Source organism: Gossypium hirsutum, chromosome A01 (genome assembly GCF_007990345.1).
Source record: "Gossypium hirsutum isolate 1008001.06 chromosome A01, Gossypium_hirsutum_v2.1, whole genome shotgun sequence".
In the NCBI taxonomy this organism is placed as follows: Eukaryota; Viridiplantae; Streptophyta; class Magnoliopsida; order Malvales; family Malvaceae; genus Gossypium; species Gossypium hirsutum.
Genome location: NC_053424.1, coordinates 108,363,375 through 108,383,043, shown reverse-complemented (window position 1 = coordinate 108,383,043; position 19,669 = coordinate 108,363,375). Strand labels below are relative to the sequence as shown.

The following is a 19,669-nucleotide window of genomic DNA, read 5'->3' as shown; positions in this document are numbered from 1 at the left end:
TCACGAATTTCAAATTTGGGCGCGTCTGAAATTTAGTACACGCCCGTGTTCCTCGGGCGTGTGGGTTCACACGACCGTGTCGCATGATCGTGTCTAGCTTAGTTCACTTCTCCCACGCCCGTGGGTGTAAGCCCCACGCCCATGTTCATTTAACAGGTTCGACCACGAGTGTTAGACGCGGGCATGTCACATGCCCTTGCTATTTTAACAGGTTCGTCCACGGTTCTTCCACATGGGCTTGTCTCACGCCCGTGTTTATTTGGCAGATTCGACCACAGCCATGTCGCACGACCCTGGCATTTTATCGCAGCCCGTGTTGGGGAATTCTTTTTCCCTTTCTTGACACGGCCTTAGGCACGCCCGTGTGCTTGGCCATGTCTCTGTGGAAACACCTGTATTCAAGATCTATATTAGTAGGTTAGGAGTTAAATACCAAAATTTAAAGAAATTAATAATGTTAGTGCTCGGGTTGCCTCCCGAGAAGCGCTTATTTATAGTCTAAGCTCGACTTACCTCTTCAGTGAATGGTCATGGTGGTTTGAGGAGTTTATACTCCTCATTCCTGCTATCAATCTCATCAAAATAAGGTTTTAATCGGGTGTTGTTTGCCTTAAAAGTGCCGATCTTGGGATGACTAACCTCCACCATAACAAATGGAAAAATACTGAATACCGTAAGAGGGATTTCCTAATTCGGTGTGGTAGTGACAATGTGGGGATCTGCGGCATCTAATAAGACCTTATCACCAACCTTAAGTTAATTTGGAGAGGTATCAAACTCCTTCTAGTGTAATTTTGTTTTATCGTGTGTTTTTGGTTTCTGTGCTCGCCATTCGTCTAGCTCCTCTATCTGTAGCCTTCGTTCTTCATGAATCTGTCCTCTATCATTACTGGAACATGGCTCGTGAACTTTTTTGACTCTCAACTTCTGAAAAGTAGGTTGTGTCATATTGTCAGTTTTAGTAGACTGGTGTAGACCATTACCTTCAATGTTTGATGTGATGCCAAAATTACAACCTTGAAGGGTGATCGTTTCGTCTCCCACATGAAGTGTAAGCTCACCTGTGCCAACATTAATAATTGTTTTAGCAGTTGCTAAAAAGGGCCTCCCTAAAATCAAAGGGGTGTTATTATCCTCTTCTATGTCTAGAACAATAAAGTCAACGGGAAATATGAACTTATCTACTCTCACTAGTACATCTTCAATAATACCCCTAAGAAATCTTATAGTTTTATCTACCAATTGAATGCTCATCCTAGTTTGTTTAGGTTTCCCAAGACCCAGTTGCTTAAACATTTTGTAAGGCATGACGTTAATACTAACCCCTAAATCAGCTAATGCATGACTTATATCTAAACAACCAATTAAGCAAGGAATTGTAAAACTCCCTGGATCTTTCAATTTGTGGGGTAGCTTATTTTGTAGAATAGCTGAGCAGACTGCGTTTAGCTCCACATGCGACGCTTCATCCAACTTCTGCTTATTTACTAAAAGCTCTTTTAAAAATTTCATTGCATTTGGCATCTGCGACAGAGCTTCAATAAACGGTAAGTTAATATGTAATTTTTTCAAAAGTTTGAGGAATTTACCAAATTGTTCGTCTGAGCGGTCTTTCCTTGTCGCATTAGGGTATGAGACACGAGGTCTATATTCTTTATTAACCGTTTTGTTATGACTTACCTCACTTTTACCTTTGTTCACCACAGTTTCTTGCATCAATTCTAGCTCAGGCGCAGTGAATCCTTCCTTATCTTGAGTACTAATTGCGTTGAGGTGTTCCCTTGGATTAGGTTCAGTATTACTTGGTAAGCTACCTTGTGGTCGTTCGGAGATTAGTTTGGATAGCTGGCCTATCTGAGTTTCGAGCCCTTGGATTGATGTTTGTTGATTCTTAAGTGTTGTCTCGGTATTTTGGAAACGGGTTTCTAATACCGAGATGAATTTAGAGAGCATCTCTTCAAGGTTCGGTTTCTTCTCTTGTTAATAAGGTGACTGTTGAAAACCCTGAGGATTTTATGGCTTTTGATTCCCTTGACCACCCTAGGAGAAATTTGAGTGGTTCCTTTAACCTGCATTATAAGTATTACTGTATGGGTTATTTTGAGATCTAAAGTTATTGTTACCCATATAATTGATTTGTTCCGCTTCGGTTGTAGGATTGAAAGATTGATATTCTGTATGCACACCTCCTCCACTTGAGTCACACCCCATTACTATATGTACTTGCGTAGAACCAAGTAAACCATCAATCTTTTTATTGAGAAGTTCTACCTGATTTGACAGCATAGTAACTGAGTCGACGTTATAAACACCGGCTCTTTTTGTTAGCTTAGTCCTCCTGACTTGCCACTGATAGTTATTCAGTGACATTTCTTCAATGAATTCATAAGCCTCTTCAGGTGTTTTGTTGTTGATGGTTCCTCCAGTAGCTGCGTCAATCATCTGTCTTATCGAGGGATTCACACCATTGTAGAACGTTTGAACTTGCAGCTATAGAGGTAACCTATGGTGAGGGCACCTTCGCAATAGATCCTTGTATCTCTCCCATGCATCGTAAAGTGTTTCTAAGTCCATCTGCACAAAAGAAGAGATATCATTACTTAACTTAGCCGTTTTAGCTGACGGTAAATATTTTAGTAAAAAATTCTCGGTCATTTGTTCCTAAGTAGTGATAGACCCTCGTGGTAACGAGTTAAACCACTGTGTAGCTTTGTTTCTAAGTGAAAAGGGGAATAACTAAAGGCAAATGGCATCATTAGAAAAGCCATTAATTTTGAATGTGTCGCAAAATTCCAGAAAATTTGCCAAGTGAGTGTTGGGATACTCATCTTGCAAACCATCAAACTGAACAAACTACTGTATCATCTGAATTGTGTTAGGTTTCAGTTCGAAATTATTAGCAGCAATAGTAGGCCTAAGTATACTTGACTCAGTTCCTGTTAAAGAGGGTTTAGCATAGTCATACATAGTACGTGGAGCAGGATTTTGATTAGCCACAGTTGCAGGAGGTAGCTGATTGCCTTTGTTTTCAGCCATCTCTTCGGTTGGGGGTTGAGTATCATCTTCTTGCCCGTTCTCTGTGTATCTTAAGCTTCGCCTTATTTCTCTTTGGTTTCTACGAATTGTGCGATCAATTTTTTCGTCAAAAAGTAATGGTCCTGACAGGTTTCTTCTTGTCATAAACTATAAAAACCTGCCAAGAGAAGGAAAAAGTAAATTAATAAATAATAATGATAATAAAATTAAATTAAATTGCAAGAAAAATAAATGGCTAAAGTAATAAAAATTGAGCGTTCCTAATATTTCAGTTCCCCGGCAACGGCGCCAAAAACTTGATCACGAAGCTTCGTGATAGGTTTTAAATATTTATAATTACTCGTTCTTGAACTAACTATTATCGTGATGTAGGCAAGTGTACCTATCAAACAATAGTATAGTTTTAGCAAGACCGGATTGTCAAACCCAAAAGAACTCAAAGTACTAGTAATGGCTGTGTTTTTATTATCTAGCCTAAGAATAAAGAGGTTTTGTTTTAATTAACTAATTATCTAAACTAAGAACTCACAGAGAAAATAATTGGGGAGTTGCTTTTGGGAAAAATTGATTGACTTAAGACAATACCTAAGGACAAATCCACCTAGACTTTACTTGTTATTCTGGCTCCGAATCGGACAATGTATTCATTCAACTTGTTCTGTAAATATCCCTAAGTTATGTTATTATCCCTATTCAAGACTAATAACGTCTAATCCCTAGATTGAATAACTGAGACTTTTCTCTAATTAACATTCTAGGGTTGCATTAACTTGATCTATGGATCCCCTTATTAGGTTTCACTCTAATCCGGAAAAATCTTGTCACCCTATTTCTAGGCGTGCAATCAACTCCGCTTAATTATGGCAAAAGTACTCTTAGACAGGGTCTATTCCTCCTCTGAATAAGAGCATGTCTTGAATCAGTATCCTTGTGACAGCCCTAAATTGACCCTAGTCGGAAAGTGGTTTCGGGACCACAAAACCGAGTTATAAAAATAAAGAACCGTTATTTTCTATGTTTATTGTGCATGAACATGCATGTGTGAAAATTTCAATCTTTAATTTATTCATTTGAATGTGAATCTTTTTAATAGGACTTATGTGAGACAAATGTGAAATGGGATAGGTAATCTTAGAAGTGGTTCAATAATGCATGTAATCAAAAGGGTGGGCTTGCATGTCAATTTCCCCACTTTGATAGTAGTGGCCGGACATGACAATGAGGATAAGCAATATGTGATGGGTAATAATAATAAAATAATGTATTAATGGCATAATTTATGAAAAAGAAAAGAAAAAGGGTGTTAAACTAATTAAGTGAATAAAACAAAGAAAAGAAATAAAGTGTTCATCTTTTAACATCTTTGGCCGAAAATTCTAAGAAGAAAGGGGAAGGGGAAACAAACATTCGGCCACTCCTTCTAGTCTTGAATAAGGTATGTAATTCATGGTAGCTTTTGAAATTGTTGAATGTATTAAGCTAGTTACTAAGTCCCTTAGTTAGCCCATGTCCAAATTTTGAATCTTGTTGGTAACATGAGTAATCGGTTAAGAGAAAATGTTCAAGAAATGGTTGTTTTTCATGTTATTTGGATGAAAAAAAATGGTAGTTAGGTGAAGTAGAGTCTAACAAATGAGCACATATGTGCATTAGTTGCTAAATGGAGAAAATCGGCTAATAAGTTGTGTACTAAGGCCGAATATGATTTTGGATATTATTGGGCAATGTATGTGTTTTGAATTGATGGAAAGGAGAGGATGCTTTAATTGTGTTAGGAACAATTATATGTTAAATTAAGGTTTGCTAAGCTAGCTATTAAGGTGAAATGCAAATGTTAGTATTTGATTGCTAGTGTATATATGTGTATTAGCCGAGTTTTGAACTTGAATAATGGTTTGAGCACCACGTGTTGTATTGAGATTGTTTGAGTGAATTTATAGATATTTATATGATGAATTCGATTGTTGATATACATGCTTAAATAAAATGTATACAAAGAATGTGTGAAAGAGTGATTTGGTAATAATCTGCTTGGGGACAGCAGCAGTATGATGATTTTGGAAAATCGCCATAAATTGTAGGAGTTGAGTTAGAAGCTGAATAAATTATGTCATTAAATCTTGAAGAGTCTAGATTCTTAGAAAAGAAACTATAAAAACAAAAGAGTTACCGATCTTGAGATATTTGAAGTATTGTGGGGCTGAGTCAAAATGACTACTAGATTCCCTGTTCTGTATTTATAAAATCAGTATAAATTGTACAAAAATGGCCCTAAGACAAAATTTATATTCTTAGACTCCTTAATGAGTCTATTTTCAAATGAAATAAACGAGAACATATTTTGAATTCTGTACAATGAGAAATTTGATTCGTAGTGAAGAGTAGTCAGTTTAGTCAAACAGTGAAACAAGGTGAACTTTAAGAAAAATATGGTATTGTTGGGCTAAACTAAAAATTTTGAAAATTTTATGGATAATAGATAAATGAGTCTTCTGTCAAGAAAAATTTACGGCAATTGATTTGGAGTTTCGTAGCTCCAGTTATAAAAACTTTAGTGACTGTTGCTCAGGAAGTCAGCTTATAGGGAAATTGTAATTATATTGTAAACATTAATGAAAATTTGCTAATGAATTATTTATTGATTTTTATAAAGCTTACTATAATCTATATGTGTGAAAGTCGAATCCATATGTATTATATTCTAAAAGTAATACTTGAATAGTCGATTAATAACTAGTTAAAATTTGTTGAACTTAAGCTCAAGAGCATAGGGGGCAATTTCAGATAAGGGAAAAGAGAAAGTAACCGAGTAGCCACTCCGCAACTGTACCAAATATCCGAGGTAAGTCTTTGAGTAATGAAACTTAGTTTATGATTTGATTAAGTCATGACATATAAGCATAACAAATAAACGGTGATATAATGATTCTACTTGAATTATATATTGAGGTGATTAGTTTATACTTGTGACGGGTAGCCGAATGTGTATAGAGATCATGTTATAAAGCCAATCAAAATCATGCTCTTTGTATGTGGCTATTGAGCCGAAATTGGTAAGGTTTGATAAGTGTCTTGTGTTTGAGCTTTAGTAATGAAAATGAAATATGGATGTGTCATGATTTATTGATATATGTGCATGATTATTCGAATGATATCCGGGCTAAGTCCCGAAGGCTTTTGTGCTATTGACTATATCCGGGCTAAGTCCCGAAGGCTTTTGTGCTATTGACTATATCCGGGCTAAGTCCCGAAGGCATTTGTGCTAGTGACTATATCCGGGCTAAGTCCCGAAGGCTTTTGTGCTATTGACTATATCCGGGCTAAGACCCGAAGGCATTTGTGCGAGTTGCTATATCCGGCTAAATCCTGAAGGTACTTGGGTTTGGAATTGAGCGATCTTGCTGTAATAATTTCAATTAATACGCTCATAAAATCCAAACGATAAGGTATGTTTCGTATATGCATCGGAAAAGTTAATTCCTTTTTCGATAGTATTCGCTTTATTGATTAACAACTTCCGGCCTTTAGTTCGGTTTGATCCCCTGTGTATGAGTATACTGGTTGAAGTGTGAAGTAAGTATGATTTCGGGAATACGCGTATATGCAGCTATTCATTTAGTCATATGAACGCTATACTTTAGTCGTAAATAATTTCATTACTTGAACTTACTAAGCATTAAAATGCTTACTTTGTTACTTTGATTCTCTGTTTTATAGATTTTGTTCGTCAGCTACCGGACTCAGAAGTGTCAAAGTCGAAGTCATCCACACTATCTAAGCCACCTTTTGGTACTCTTTTAGTTCAATTTTGAAAATGGCATGTATAGGGCTGACCCTTGTTGTTAATTAAGTACCCTTTGGTAATGTGTATTCGTATAGCCATGCGAAAATGGCTCGTATATTTCGAAGTATAACATTATGGTCTTGTGATATGGTTATTAAGTGGTGTGGAAATGTTTGGTAATGACTAGCCATTGGAATGGCCAATCATGGTCCTATTGGTGCTACGTACGTCATGGCTAATTGGGATTACCCTTGATAATAATGTATGTCAATTTGCTATTTGATTCATGGAAAATTATGAAATAGGTAAAATTTGCCTTAAAATAGATGCTGACAGCAGCAGTGACGTAAGTTGGAAAAATCACTAAAAATAGTAGGAATGGAATTAAATAGTAAATAAATTATGTAATCGAATCTTGATGAGTCTATTTTCATATGAAATAAATGAAACGACCATATGAGCCGTATTTTTATGAGATGTTTAAGTTTTCGTGAAATAGGGCAAGAGCGTTTTCTGGATCCCCTGTTCTGATTTTGAAAATTTACCATAAATTAACCAGAGACAATTAGAAGTCATGCTTTATATGTATAGATTCCTTTTTGAGTATAGTTTCATTAGAAACAAACGGAATAAGTATTGAAGCTCTGTACAGGGAGATATCTAAGTCGTAATGCATGAAGGTCAGAGTAGTCGAACCCTGAAACAGGGGAGACTTTAACTAATAAACTGTACTAATTGGCTCGACAAAAAATTCTATAAAAATATTTGTAGATGGACACATGAGTCTATTTTCAGGAAAAACTTACGGAATCTGTTTTAGAGTTTTGGAACTCGAGATATGATTTTTAAAGTAACTGTGATGCAGTTAGCTAGCTTGTCCGGAAATTTTTAAATGAACTGTGTAAGTAAATGAATTAAGTCCGTTAACACCTCGTGTTCGACTCCGGCAACGGTCTCGGGTACGGGGCGTTACAATCCTGGGACATCAAAACAAGAATTAAGAATACATAATTAAGAACAAGTTAAATATTTATCATACGATTCAAAAAAAAATAAGAAGATTCGTCTTAGGTTTCATTCCCCATAGGTATTTAGGGGTTTTAGTTCATAACTAAATAAGAAAATATCTCAGAAGAATAAAGAATACAAAACATAAAGAAAACCCAAAACTCCTGAAGGGAAATTGAGGAGAGATCTTCAGTATTGATGATGAATCCGGCTTCTAAGATGGATCAATCAGTTTCCTTAGAGTAATTCCTTACCCCCTATTCTCCGTCTCCCTTTTCTCCTCTTCTAGGGTGTATTTATAGGCTTTGGAATTCCTATGAGCCCTCAAAAGTGGCCTTTTCCAAATTGGACTCAACTTGGGCTCGGCAGGGACACGCCCGTGTAACACACCCGTGTGCGATTACTTCAGGCTGTGTTCGAGCCTGCCAAATTGACACAGCCGTGTTGTTTGCCGGTGTGAATCGTGCTTCGATTCTGCCAATTTGACACGGCCGTGTGGGCTGCCCGTGTGAGGAAGTCCAGGCCATGTTGAGTTTGTACTTTAGCCCATTTTCTCTATTTTTATCCCGTTTCTCGTTCCTTTCGCTCTCCTATGCTCTCCTAAGTATAAAACATGAAATTAAAGCATTAGGAGCATCGAATTCACCAATTCTAATGAGAAATCATCCATTAAATACATTAAACATGGGGTAAAAATATGTATAATTACGGTTTATCATAAGCAAACCAATCAATGCACGTTTTCTGAGCTAAGTAAAAGATAATAAGGAACGGTTTAAGGTAATTGCGGTTTTATATACATTCTCATGTGACATCGCCAGATTTGGCCATAACGTCTAGGCTGGGTTTGGGGTGTTACACCTCCTCTATCGTACTATTGTTCAAATTCAATGCATTGCTAGATATAATCGTTTCTGGCATCTGAAACCCACATATGATCTCTTTTTTAAAGAATTTGCTGACTGCAGACTTCGTGACATTGGCGTAAGAAGTGGTCTCTACCTACTTAGTAAAGTAATCAATGACCACAAAGATGAATCGATACTGATTGGAAGCTTTTGGCAAGATCGGCCCAATGACATCCATGCCCCACACAGAGAAAGGCTATGGAGAAGCCATAACATGAAGAGGTGGATGAGGCATATGAATTTTATCTCCATAAATTTGGCACTTATGACATCTCTTGGCATAACTGATACAATCTCCTTCCATGGTAGACCAATAATATCCAAATCTCATGATTTTCTTGGCCATTGTAAAACCATTAGCATGTGTTCCGTAAACACCCTCATGAACTTCTTTCAAGATTTTCTTGGCCTCAACAACATCCACACATCTTATTATCACTTGATGCTTTCTTTTTTTATATAGGATCTTTCCATCTAGGAGATAATCATTGGCTAGTCTCCTTAGCATCCTCTTATCATTATTAGTTTCCTGATTAGGGTATTCACGATTCTTCACATATCACAGTATATCGTGGTACCAAATAAGATCATGCTTTTTTTCTTCCTCGATGTTGTAACAATGAGCTGTACCCTCATAAAAACTTATCTGGAAAGGTTTTACATCCTCTTGTTTGTTCATTTTGATCATGGAAGTTAAGTTAGTCAAGGCATCAACTATCTGATTTTCATCTTACGGGAGGTAGCAGAAGGTGATGTCATCAAACTTTTTAATTAACTTCAGGACCAGCAATCTATACTCGATCAACCTGGGATCTTTTGTCTCCCATTCACCTTTGAGTTGATAAATCACTAATGTGGAATTCGCATATACCTCCAGTACTTTGATCACGAATTCTATGGCTGCACGAATACCCATGATGCATACTTCGTATTCTGCAATATTGTTTGTGCAATCAAAATCAAATTTACTAGTAAAAGGATAATGATCTCCATTAGTGGATACCAGGACTGCCTTAATTTCGTTACCCATAGCGTTTGAGGCTCTGTCAAAATTTAGTTTCCAAGGATGTCCTTCTTGAGCATCTTCTTTCGTGGTTGCAACATATATCAAATCCTCGTTAGGGAAATCAAAATTTAAAGGCTCGTAATCTTCTAGAGCTTTACTCCCTAGAAAATCTACTATTACACTCCCTTTTACCGCTTTTCTGGTTCACATAAATTATATCAAATTCAGAGAGCAGAATTTGCCACTGGGCCATTTTTCTATTTAAAGCAGTAGACTCCATCATGTACTTTAGAGGGTCCATTCTTAAGATGAGCCAAGTTGTATAGAACAACATGTATTGTCTCAATCTTAGGGTTGTTTAAATTAAGGCGCAACACAACTTCTCAATTGGTGAGTATCTTCTCTTACATTCAGTGAATTTCTTACTGAAGCAATATATCACTCTTTCTTTTCTCCCTAACCCATCATGTTGGCTAAGCACGCATACCATGGAACTCCCAAATACTGCCAACTACAGTATTAGCTGCTTCTCTGGGCTAGGTGGCATCAGTACTGGGGCATTGGACAAGTAATATTTATCTTTGTCGAAAGTCTTCTGGCATTCTTCATCCCATACGCCTAGATTATGTTTCTTAAAGAGACGGAATATAGGGTCGCATTTCTTAATTAGTCATAAAATGAACCGAGCGATGTAATTTAGTCTTCTTAGGAAACCTCGAACCTCTTTTTGAGTATGTGACGGAGGAAACTCCTGTACAGCCCTGACTTTAACCGAGTCGATCTCAATCCTCTTTTCATTGACTATGAATCCTAGCAATTTTCCTGACCTAGCCCGAAGGTACATTTTGCTGGATTGAGCTTTAGCTAGAATTTTTTCAACCTCAAGAATAATTTTCTCAGGACCTGTATATGCTCTTTTTCTGTTTGGAATTTTATGATCATATCATCGACATAAACCTCAAATTTTCTGTGTATCATATCATGAAACAGGGTTACCATGGCTCTTTAATATGTCGCTCCAATATTTTTCAATCTGAACAGCATCACTTTATAGCAAAATGTTCCCCACATAGTTACAAACGTGGTCTTTTCCATATCTTCAATATGCATATTTATCTAGCTGTAACTAGAGAAGCCATCCATGAAGGAGAACAATGAATAACCTACCGTGTTTTCCACTAAGGTGTCAATGTGAGACAATGGGAAATTAACCTTTGGGTTGGCTTTGTTTAAATTCATTTAGTCTACACACATCCGTACTTTCTCGTCTTTCTTAGGGACAGGGACTATATTGGCTACCCACTCCAAGTATTTAACCACTTGTAAGAAACCAACATTGAATTCCCAAAGAACAAATGAATCTAAGAATAATTATCTGTGTGGTATGAGTATGAATGAAATGGAAAATATAAAAGAATATTTTCCAAAATGAGACATAAAGATACATTTTATTGAAATAAAATATTGGACATATGCCTTTTTCACAAAAATATTCTTATTGCTCCCAGGTTTAAAGCAATAGGTGTATTTTGAACATTACTCTGAATTAGTTCTAAAAATTACAGGGATATCTTCCGTAGTCCAATTCTTCAAAACACTACCGGGTATATAAGGACGAATGCCTGATAGTTTTTTCCTGATTCTTTCTTCGGATATGGCATTGATGCTCAAGTTTCCTAACATTCTTTCCAAGCTTTCTTTTTTTGTCATCTTTCGTTCAGGGTAAATGATTTCTCCTGACACAAACGTTTTAGATATATAGAGAAAGGTCATCGATTCCCACTCGACCTCTCCCCCACTTAGTTGCGCTCTTCTTCTTTTTTACCTCTTCTTCAGATGTTTCTTCTTTTACCCCGTATCTGGCTTGTATCCTAAGCCAAAGCGGTCTTGTTTATCCATCAACATTGGTGCCTCGACTTACCCTTAAAGGTATTTTCGGAGTCCTCTTCCAGGTAAGGCTCATTTTCCAATCGTCAACTGCAAGCCCATCTTCATAGTTTTAGATATTCTTGGCACTGGATTTTGTTTCCTTCTACAATGAAAGTTGCATTAACAAATTCCAGTAATCGAAAGGAACACTCTATTGTCTCTTCATTCGCTCATATGTATATTGCGTCACTAGTTACGAATGCAATAATATCCTCCTCAGCGTTTATCGTTACCAGTCGATCCTCCACTACCAACTTCAGTTTTTGGTGTAGTGACGACAGCACTGCCCCAACCGAATGAATCCAAGGTCTACCCAACAAGTAATTATAAGAGAGCTTGATATCCATAATCAAAAAGTCTAGCTCATATGTGTTTGGGCCAATTAAGAAAGATATTACAATCCTCCTTATCACTCTCCTTTCTGTACCATCAAATACTCGCACTATATTTTGTCACGTCTTCTTGTGAGAGATATCCACTGGCAATCTATTCAGTGTGGATAAAGACAAGACGTTCTACGCTAATCTATTATCGATTAACACCTATGGCAATGTATATCATTTTTGGATCCAAGCCCCTTGAAGGTATTTCATCATCATTGAAAAAGATGAATTTGTTGGCACTTAGATTGTTAACCAGGCAGTCTAGCTTGTTCACAGAGATATCATCAGTGACATAAGTTTCATTCAACACCTTTATCAACGCGCTATGATGTGTCTCTAAGCTGAGCAAGGCTAGTACTGATATGCAAGTTGGTTATTTGTGTAACTGTTCCACAACACTACACTTGTTATGCTTTAAGAATTTTAAGAATTCTTTAGCCTTGTTCTCAGTTACTAGTTCATTAACAAGTGACTCAAGTGTAGCTGTCTTTTCTTTCTTATGTTCAACTGCCAGGGTTTTTCCTTTAACGGGTTCAGCTCTTGCACTTACAAGGTCATAGCGCCTCCTACTACGCGCGTAGAAACCAATATCATGGCCCTCTTCTGAAGTGTCAATAGAGTTCTCCTCTCTTGGGATCATCACATTACAGTCATAATTCCATGGAACCCTTTTGCCATTCTTACAAGAAAAAGCCATGGGTTTCTGAATTATGACTTTCGGCGCAGCTTTGTTCCTATTTCATTATTTCTCGATCGTGAAATAATCACCTCCAGATGGTTGACCTTGTAGACCTTATCTGTCAATCCTTCCTCAGAGGTACAAACATCTCCTTCCAAGCCCTTAATATCTTCAAAAAGTTTGATTTCTTTGTTATCCATCAGACTTTGTACTGGAGCTCTGAACTCAGCGCACTCTTAGATTTTTAATGACCTTCTTCAGCGTGGAACTCACAATAGCTTCTCACTCCTTTGGGTACCTCCTCCGAATCTTGAACAATTAATCTCACCTCTATCATTTTTTTCCAAACCCATTTTAATAGGGTTTTTACTTCTGCAACGTCAGTTTTGGTCCTCTTTCCTCCATTCTCAATTATCGCGTTTACCCATTGGTCAGAATGGTTGGGTAACAGATTTCCTACCACATTAGGTATTGATGGACCATCGAACCTTACAATCCTCATCTTAATGAACTTTTCAATCAACATTTTAAATACAGTACAGTTTTCAATTGAGTGTCCCGTTATTCCTACGTGGTACTCGCATTGAGCATTCGCATCATACCATTTTGGGAACGGAGGTTGTATAGGTTTTAAGAAAAATAGGGATACCACATGAGCATCAAACAAGTTCTAATATAACTCTCTATATGTCATCGGAATGGGTGTGAATTGGAGTTTTTCTGTGTTTGGCCTTGAGTTAGATTCTTGCCTCGAAGGGCCTTGAAGGCTAGTTGTCACGGTTATTGGCTGACCTACGGTGACCAATTTTGAATAGCTTTTATTATACACACTTGCGATGTTCACTTTATTTTTTTCTTTTTCGAGGCTAATATTTTGGTGTTTTCCCCAGCATCTATTTTCTCATTCCTTACTGCATTTTGAATGATGTCTCTAGACATACTATATCTGAGAAGCTCTTGGTAGCACTTCCTAACATATGGTTAATGAATTGGGCTTTCAAAGTGTTTATGAAAAGCATTGTTTTCTCCTTCTCTAGAAGAGATGGCTGAACTTGTGTTGCCACTTCCCTTTATCTTTGAGCGTATTGCTTGAAACTTTCACTTTGTTCTTTTCCATGTTTTGCAGTGTAATTATGTCGGGTGCCATGCCGGTCACATGGCTGTATTGTTTCATGAAAGCCTGTGCCAAGTCTTTCCATGAGTTGATTTTGGCACGGCTCAACTAGTTGTACCACTTGGAAACTGATCCGATCAAGCTATCCTAGAAGTAGCAAATTAACAATTAGTCGTTATTGATGTATTCAGTCATTCTTTGGCAGAATATTGTGATATAGGCTTTAAGACAACTAGTCTCATTATATTTTTTGAATTCTAGAGTCTTTAATTTTGGTGGGAGTACTAAATCTGGGACTAAACTCAGTTCTTTAGCATCGACCCTACAAAGGTAACCAGTATTCTTCATAGCTCTGAAATTCTCCTTTAACAACTTGTACCGATCTTCTAGGTGTTTCAGCAATTCCACTCTTCCACTATCCATTTCTACCATGTCATCTAAATCTGGAACGACAGGGTTGGTCGGATTATTTCCAGGATTGGAACCTGAACCAATTAAGTAGTTCACCAGTGCTGAAGTACCGACTTAATATTGTTGGGGTCTTATGGTAATAGGTACACTTCGTGGATATGTCTGGTTGGACTTAGACATTCACCGGGGTAAAGCTTGAGGGTATGTAGGGTCTTCATTATCATCCCCAAAGTTAATCACAGTACTTTTTCCTTTTTAATCCCCCCAGCCAGCAATCGAGTCAATTGGCTTATCATGCTCCGATGGGACTCTTGTATTTTATCCCTCATGTCTTGCTATACCTTAGCTAATTGTTCTTGCAGCTACACTTGCAACTTATCTTGCATGTCCTTCTGAATTTGTTCTAATCTTTCTAATCCTTGATCCATGGCTTTGGTTTTGTCGCTGGTACTATAACGATATTTAGTTGGTAGATTCTTGTTGGTTTCTAGGGTAACTGTCATAATTTCGACTAATTACGGTCTTTTTATAGAACTTAATACATATGATGAAATGTAATGCTGATGAATGAAATGAATGCAAAAAGAGACATTGATTTTGATTTAATTCTATTAGAATAACTTTACTAGAAAATAAATCTCTTTACATAAAATGGATATATTTACATATAAGTCTTGCCTTAATACTCAAAGCCCTGACTTTTCTAATAAGCCAAGCTAATTCTTAGCCCCAATCTAATTCTGATTCGTATTTTAAGCTCAGCATGTCGGCTTGAACTGCTAGGGTTTGCAAGTGATCGGCTACTTCCCGTATTTGAGTCACAACTTTGCCCATGATGTGATCTCTATCCCTAATCTAACCTTGAGAGCGTTGGAGTTGCTCATTTCATTGTTTATTGTTCGCTTCAAGAAGCTCAACTTGAAATTCACAATTTTGCAGTGTGATCTCGAGCTCTTCTATCTTTCCCTTCAACTCTTCAATCTTATTTAGGCTCTCTTTCAACCCAATTGCAGAGTTGCGACTACGATATTGAAGTAGTGACTTTTCTAATAATGCTACCCGGGCTCTCAATCTAACCTTTTCATTTCGTCTTTCTAACAAATCTCTTTCTAGAGCATCTTCTCAAACTCGAGCGTCTCGAAATTTCTTTTTCCACTGATTAGCTCTAATATTTTCTTCATTGATTTCCTGTGGCTACTGTTTCAATGTTTTTCCCAACCTAGTAGTCCTCATTGACAAACGCAGTTTCTTATAATATGTTTTTAAGCTGTCCAAGTTTTCCTCAGCCTTGTTCTTTCATTTTCTCATTTTCTCAGCTTCTAACCTCTAGACGTCGACGTCTAATCCTAGCTGAATCTTTTCCCCTTCCAACTTTACTATCTTTTTCCCTAGCTCCGAACTCTTCTTTTCAAAGTCCTGCTTTACTATCTCTAGCTTAGACGGGATCATTTGTAAGTGTTCTTCTATTGGCTGAGTGTTTTCTTGACTTAACACAAGGTCATTTTCATTGACTCTTTTACCCCACCACCAATCATATTCGAGGGTCGTCATGGGATTTACGGCAAATCTCTTCATTTTGTGAGTTTGGTTCCAAGCGTTCGATATTTCACGGACCTTCTTTTTCTAATTATCACATTTGTACGCAAACTCACACCACGCCAACCCTTGCATTGTCGGTATAAATTGCTTCGACCTATACCTCCTCAATACAAGTAAAGTGGCATATCTAATAGCTCCCGATATATCGAGTAGAGGGACCCAGTCAAAGTTTCCATATCGGTACCAAATTTCATCAAGGATCATCTAAAGGGCTCTCCACTCAACATTTTCGTCTTAGAGACTCTGGAGAATTGCCATCGACTTTTCCTCTAAAATGTTGTCTCACCTTGGCGTAGCCATGAATTCTTTCAACGGAAAGTAGTTCTCAAAAAAAACTCGATAAGAGACATTTTATACTTTCCCCAAGTGGCTATGCAACCATGCTAACAAGAGTTGTGCACACCTAATAAACCTTCCTTCACCCACTCTCCGGCATGCACTTAAAGATCTAAAAGTTTCAGCCCAAATTGCGGAGGCGGACGTGGCCCATCTGTCAAGTCGGTCAAATAGATCTAAAACTGCCTTATTGATGTGCCCTAGTGCTTTAGGGAAGATGATCAACTCATAGATACTCAAGGTGAAGACATCAACTCTTTTCTTTGTATCCAGATGTGCCAAGATCAAATCCCGCAAACTTTTCCAAGGGATGCATTTGTTATCTCCCTTTTATTTAATCCGGGCCGCGGCTAATTACTCACTCATCCTAGTTATGTTCATTAGCCTCTTTAAGAAAGTGGGGACGTTGGCTTCTCTAGAATAAGCTTTGTCGGCTTGGATCCTCGGGCAATAAAGCAGAGTTGTGTACTATTCTACGGTGAGCACAAAAACTACCTTGCCAAAAGTAAAGCAGCTATAGACGGGATTGCAATATTGGGCCAGAACTCCGAATAAGTGCTTATCCACTTTTACATCGAGTAAATAAGGCAAATCACCATAGTCACAGTAGAAAAACTACTTGGTTCTGTCATCCCATTGGTCTCATATACCTCTCAACTCTTGACGGTTATTCTGAGTCACACTGATGCGGGTGAAATCCCATAGTTCTGACATATATCCCTTTGTAAAGTTGTCGCCCTTCTCTTGTTGTATTCTCTCGGACCATATTCGTACAACCCTATTGTCTTCCACTTTATCAAGAAATCCCTTTTCCATGACAAGCTCTCTATTTATAAACTAAACATGAATCAATACCCTTTTCTATGATGAAAATGCAATGCAATCACAGCCAAAACGAAACAAGTCAGCACATTTCATACAAAGCTAGAATTCAAAGCAAGAAATAATAAATAGAACACATATTTGGGTGACTACTAGAGGTTTGATATGGTTCTACCTAGGGTACGCTCTTATGGCTCATTATATACAGTCCGATTCTAAAGTAAGGGTACCTGAACTAGCAAATTCCTCAATCCTCACCTATTATAAGCTCATATGGGCCGAGTTCAGTTCAGGGGAATACATTTCCCTATGGCTATACAGAGATAAAGACCTCAAGAAGAGATAGGTATGGATGTATCCTGAAAGCGATCTACTATCCTATACGGAGGTGAACACCTCACGAAGGAATAGTTTTTCACTCCCATTTAAGAAGGGAAAAATTGAATGATTATGTAATGCAATATGCGGAAATGTAGACTCGAACCAATAAAACAAACATATCATTATATAAAAAAATGATGAAGATTTGATTTACCACAAAAATGATGGATGAAATACAATGAATGGATCATTATTTTATACCAAATTATCAACTTTTGACAAAAAGACTAAAAAGTAATCAACTCGCGGCTTGACTCTCTTATTTTGTCCCCAGTGGAGTCTCCAAACTGTCGAAACCCTTTTCTAAAAATCAACTTTTTTATTAAAAAAGGAAAATGGAGTCGCCACCAATCCTTTTTATTTAGGTGTAACTGGATCACCTTAAAACTCATTTTAATAAAATGTTAAACTTATTAAAAAAATACTTTTCGATCTATAAAAACCAAGAAATAGGTTCGGGAGTCAGTTACGCACGTAGAAAGATTAACACCCTTGTGACGCCCAAAATTGGTACCTAGTAGATTACTTGATTTCTTACTGTCGAGAACTGAAAATTTGAAGAGGATTTTAAAACATGATCCCGTTTTGTATTAGGACCTTACTTAACTAAATTGATTTTCATGAAAATGGCTTATTGCACGTTAATCGAGAAGAAATGATCATATCCCGTAAATTAGGACACAGTATCTTAAATTATCGAAAACACAAATAAACATCATTTGATCGTTACTTAAATTTTTTTTAAATATATATTTGAGTATTTCGGTTTTAGAAAGAAGTAACGATCAAATGAGTGCAACTTTTAGAACGAAGCATATTTAATTTATTTGGGCATAATGCAAAAACAAATAAATGTATTTTAACGAAAGGGCACGATGATTAGGAAAATAAGGTAAAATAATAGATGGTGAAGAAATGAAATAATGACATAAATAAATAAATAGATGAATAAAGAAAATAAATAAAAGGTAAAATAAAAATGTCATACTTGTGAGTAATAATAAAGCAGATGTAACGAACATAAATTTATAATAATGATATCATGTCGTGATTGCTTAGCATAACATTAATAATGAAATAATAATAATCATAATAATGAGGGCAAAAAAAGAAAGAAAATAAATGCATAATGAAAATAGAATATAAATTATATCAAATTTAAATGTTTAAAAAGTAGAAGAATAATAAATAAATAAATAGATGAAACAAGTATAAATAATATCAAATTTAAATATTTAAAAAGTAAAAGAATAACAAATAAATAAATAGATAAAAAAAATATAAATAATATCAAATTTAAATATTTAAAAAGTAAAAGAATAACAAATAAATAAATAAATAGATAAAACAAATATAAATAATATCAAATGTTAAATATTTAAAAAGTAAAAGAATAACAAATAAATAAATAGATAGATAAAACAAATTTAAATAATATCAAATTTAAATATTTAAAAAGAAAAGGAATAATAAATAAATAAATAAATAGATAAAACCAAGACAAACAATATTAAATTTAAATATTTAAAAAGTAAAAAAATAAAAAATAAATAGATAAATAGATAAAACAACTCATAAAAGGATGGAATTAATTGAATGAAGCACTGAATTGAAATTTAAACGAAATTAAAAGTATAAATCTTAATAAAATAAATAAATTAAATAATAAAACAGAATAAAGGACTAAAATTAAACGTGCGAAAAACGGCAAGCACCAACTGGCAAATTATTCCCAGGCCCATTAAATGCACCGTTTCAAGAGGGACTAAAACAGAAAAAGTCAAAATTAAATGGTAAAATTTAAAAAAAGAAAAAAAAGAAATAGGATTGGATTGGATTCGAAACTGCCTAAAAAGCGGAAGGACTAGGGTTGCAATTATATCCTAGTCACAAAAACACGCAGATCTTGAGGTTCTCGGGTTAAGAAATTGTGTCATGCTTTAAAACGATGTCGTTCTGGGGCTTCTGAAGCCAGGCCAAAACGACGTCGTATTAATAGCATATTTAAGTTAAAAAAATTCCAAAAAATTCATTTCAGCCCATTTTTTTTTAAAAAAAAATTGAAACCCTTTTTTTCTCTCCAAGTCATCTTTAGGCCTGCCTTCAGGTTCGACGAGCCCCACGATAGCCATCAGTCGTTGGCGACTGGCTCCGCAATTCCTGGTGGCTAGAAAACATAAACACCCCTTTTTTTAGTGTTTCGACTCCTACAATCCAGATCTGGGGTCGATGCTCACCGAAAACCCAACGAAGGTCGCAAAAATTATGGCGGA

General features: G+C 36.3%; 1 non-coding gene across 1 annotated transcript; it reads left to right on the top strand.

The window, feature by feature from the left end:
• Positions 1 to 2,500: 2,500 nt before the first annotated feature.
• LOC121207889 (small nucleolar RNA R71) lies at positions 2,501 to 2,607 on the top strand. Its single transcript, XR_005902992.1, has one exon. It is a non-coding gene; the product is annotated as a small nucleolar RNA R71 (small nucleolar RNA).
• The last annotated feature ends 17,062 nt before the right edge of the window (positions 2,608 to 19,669 follow it).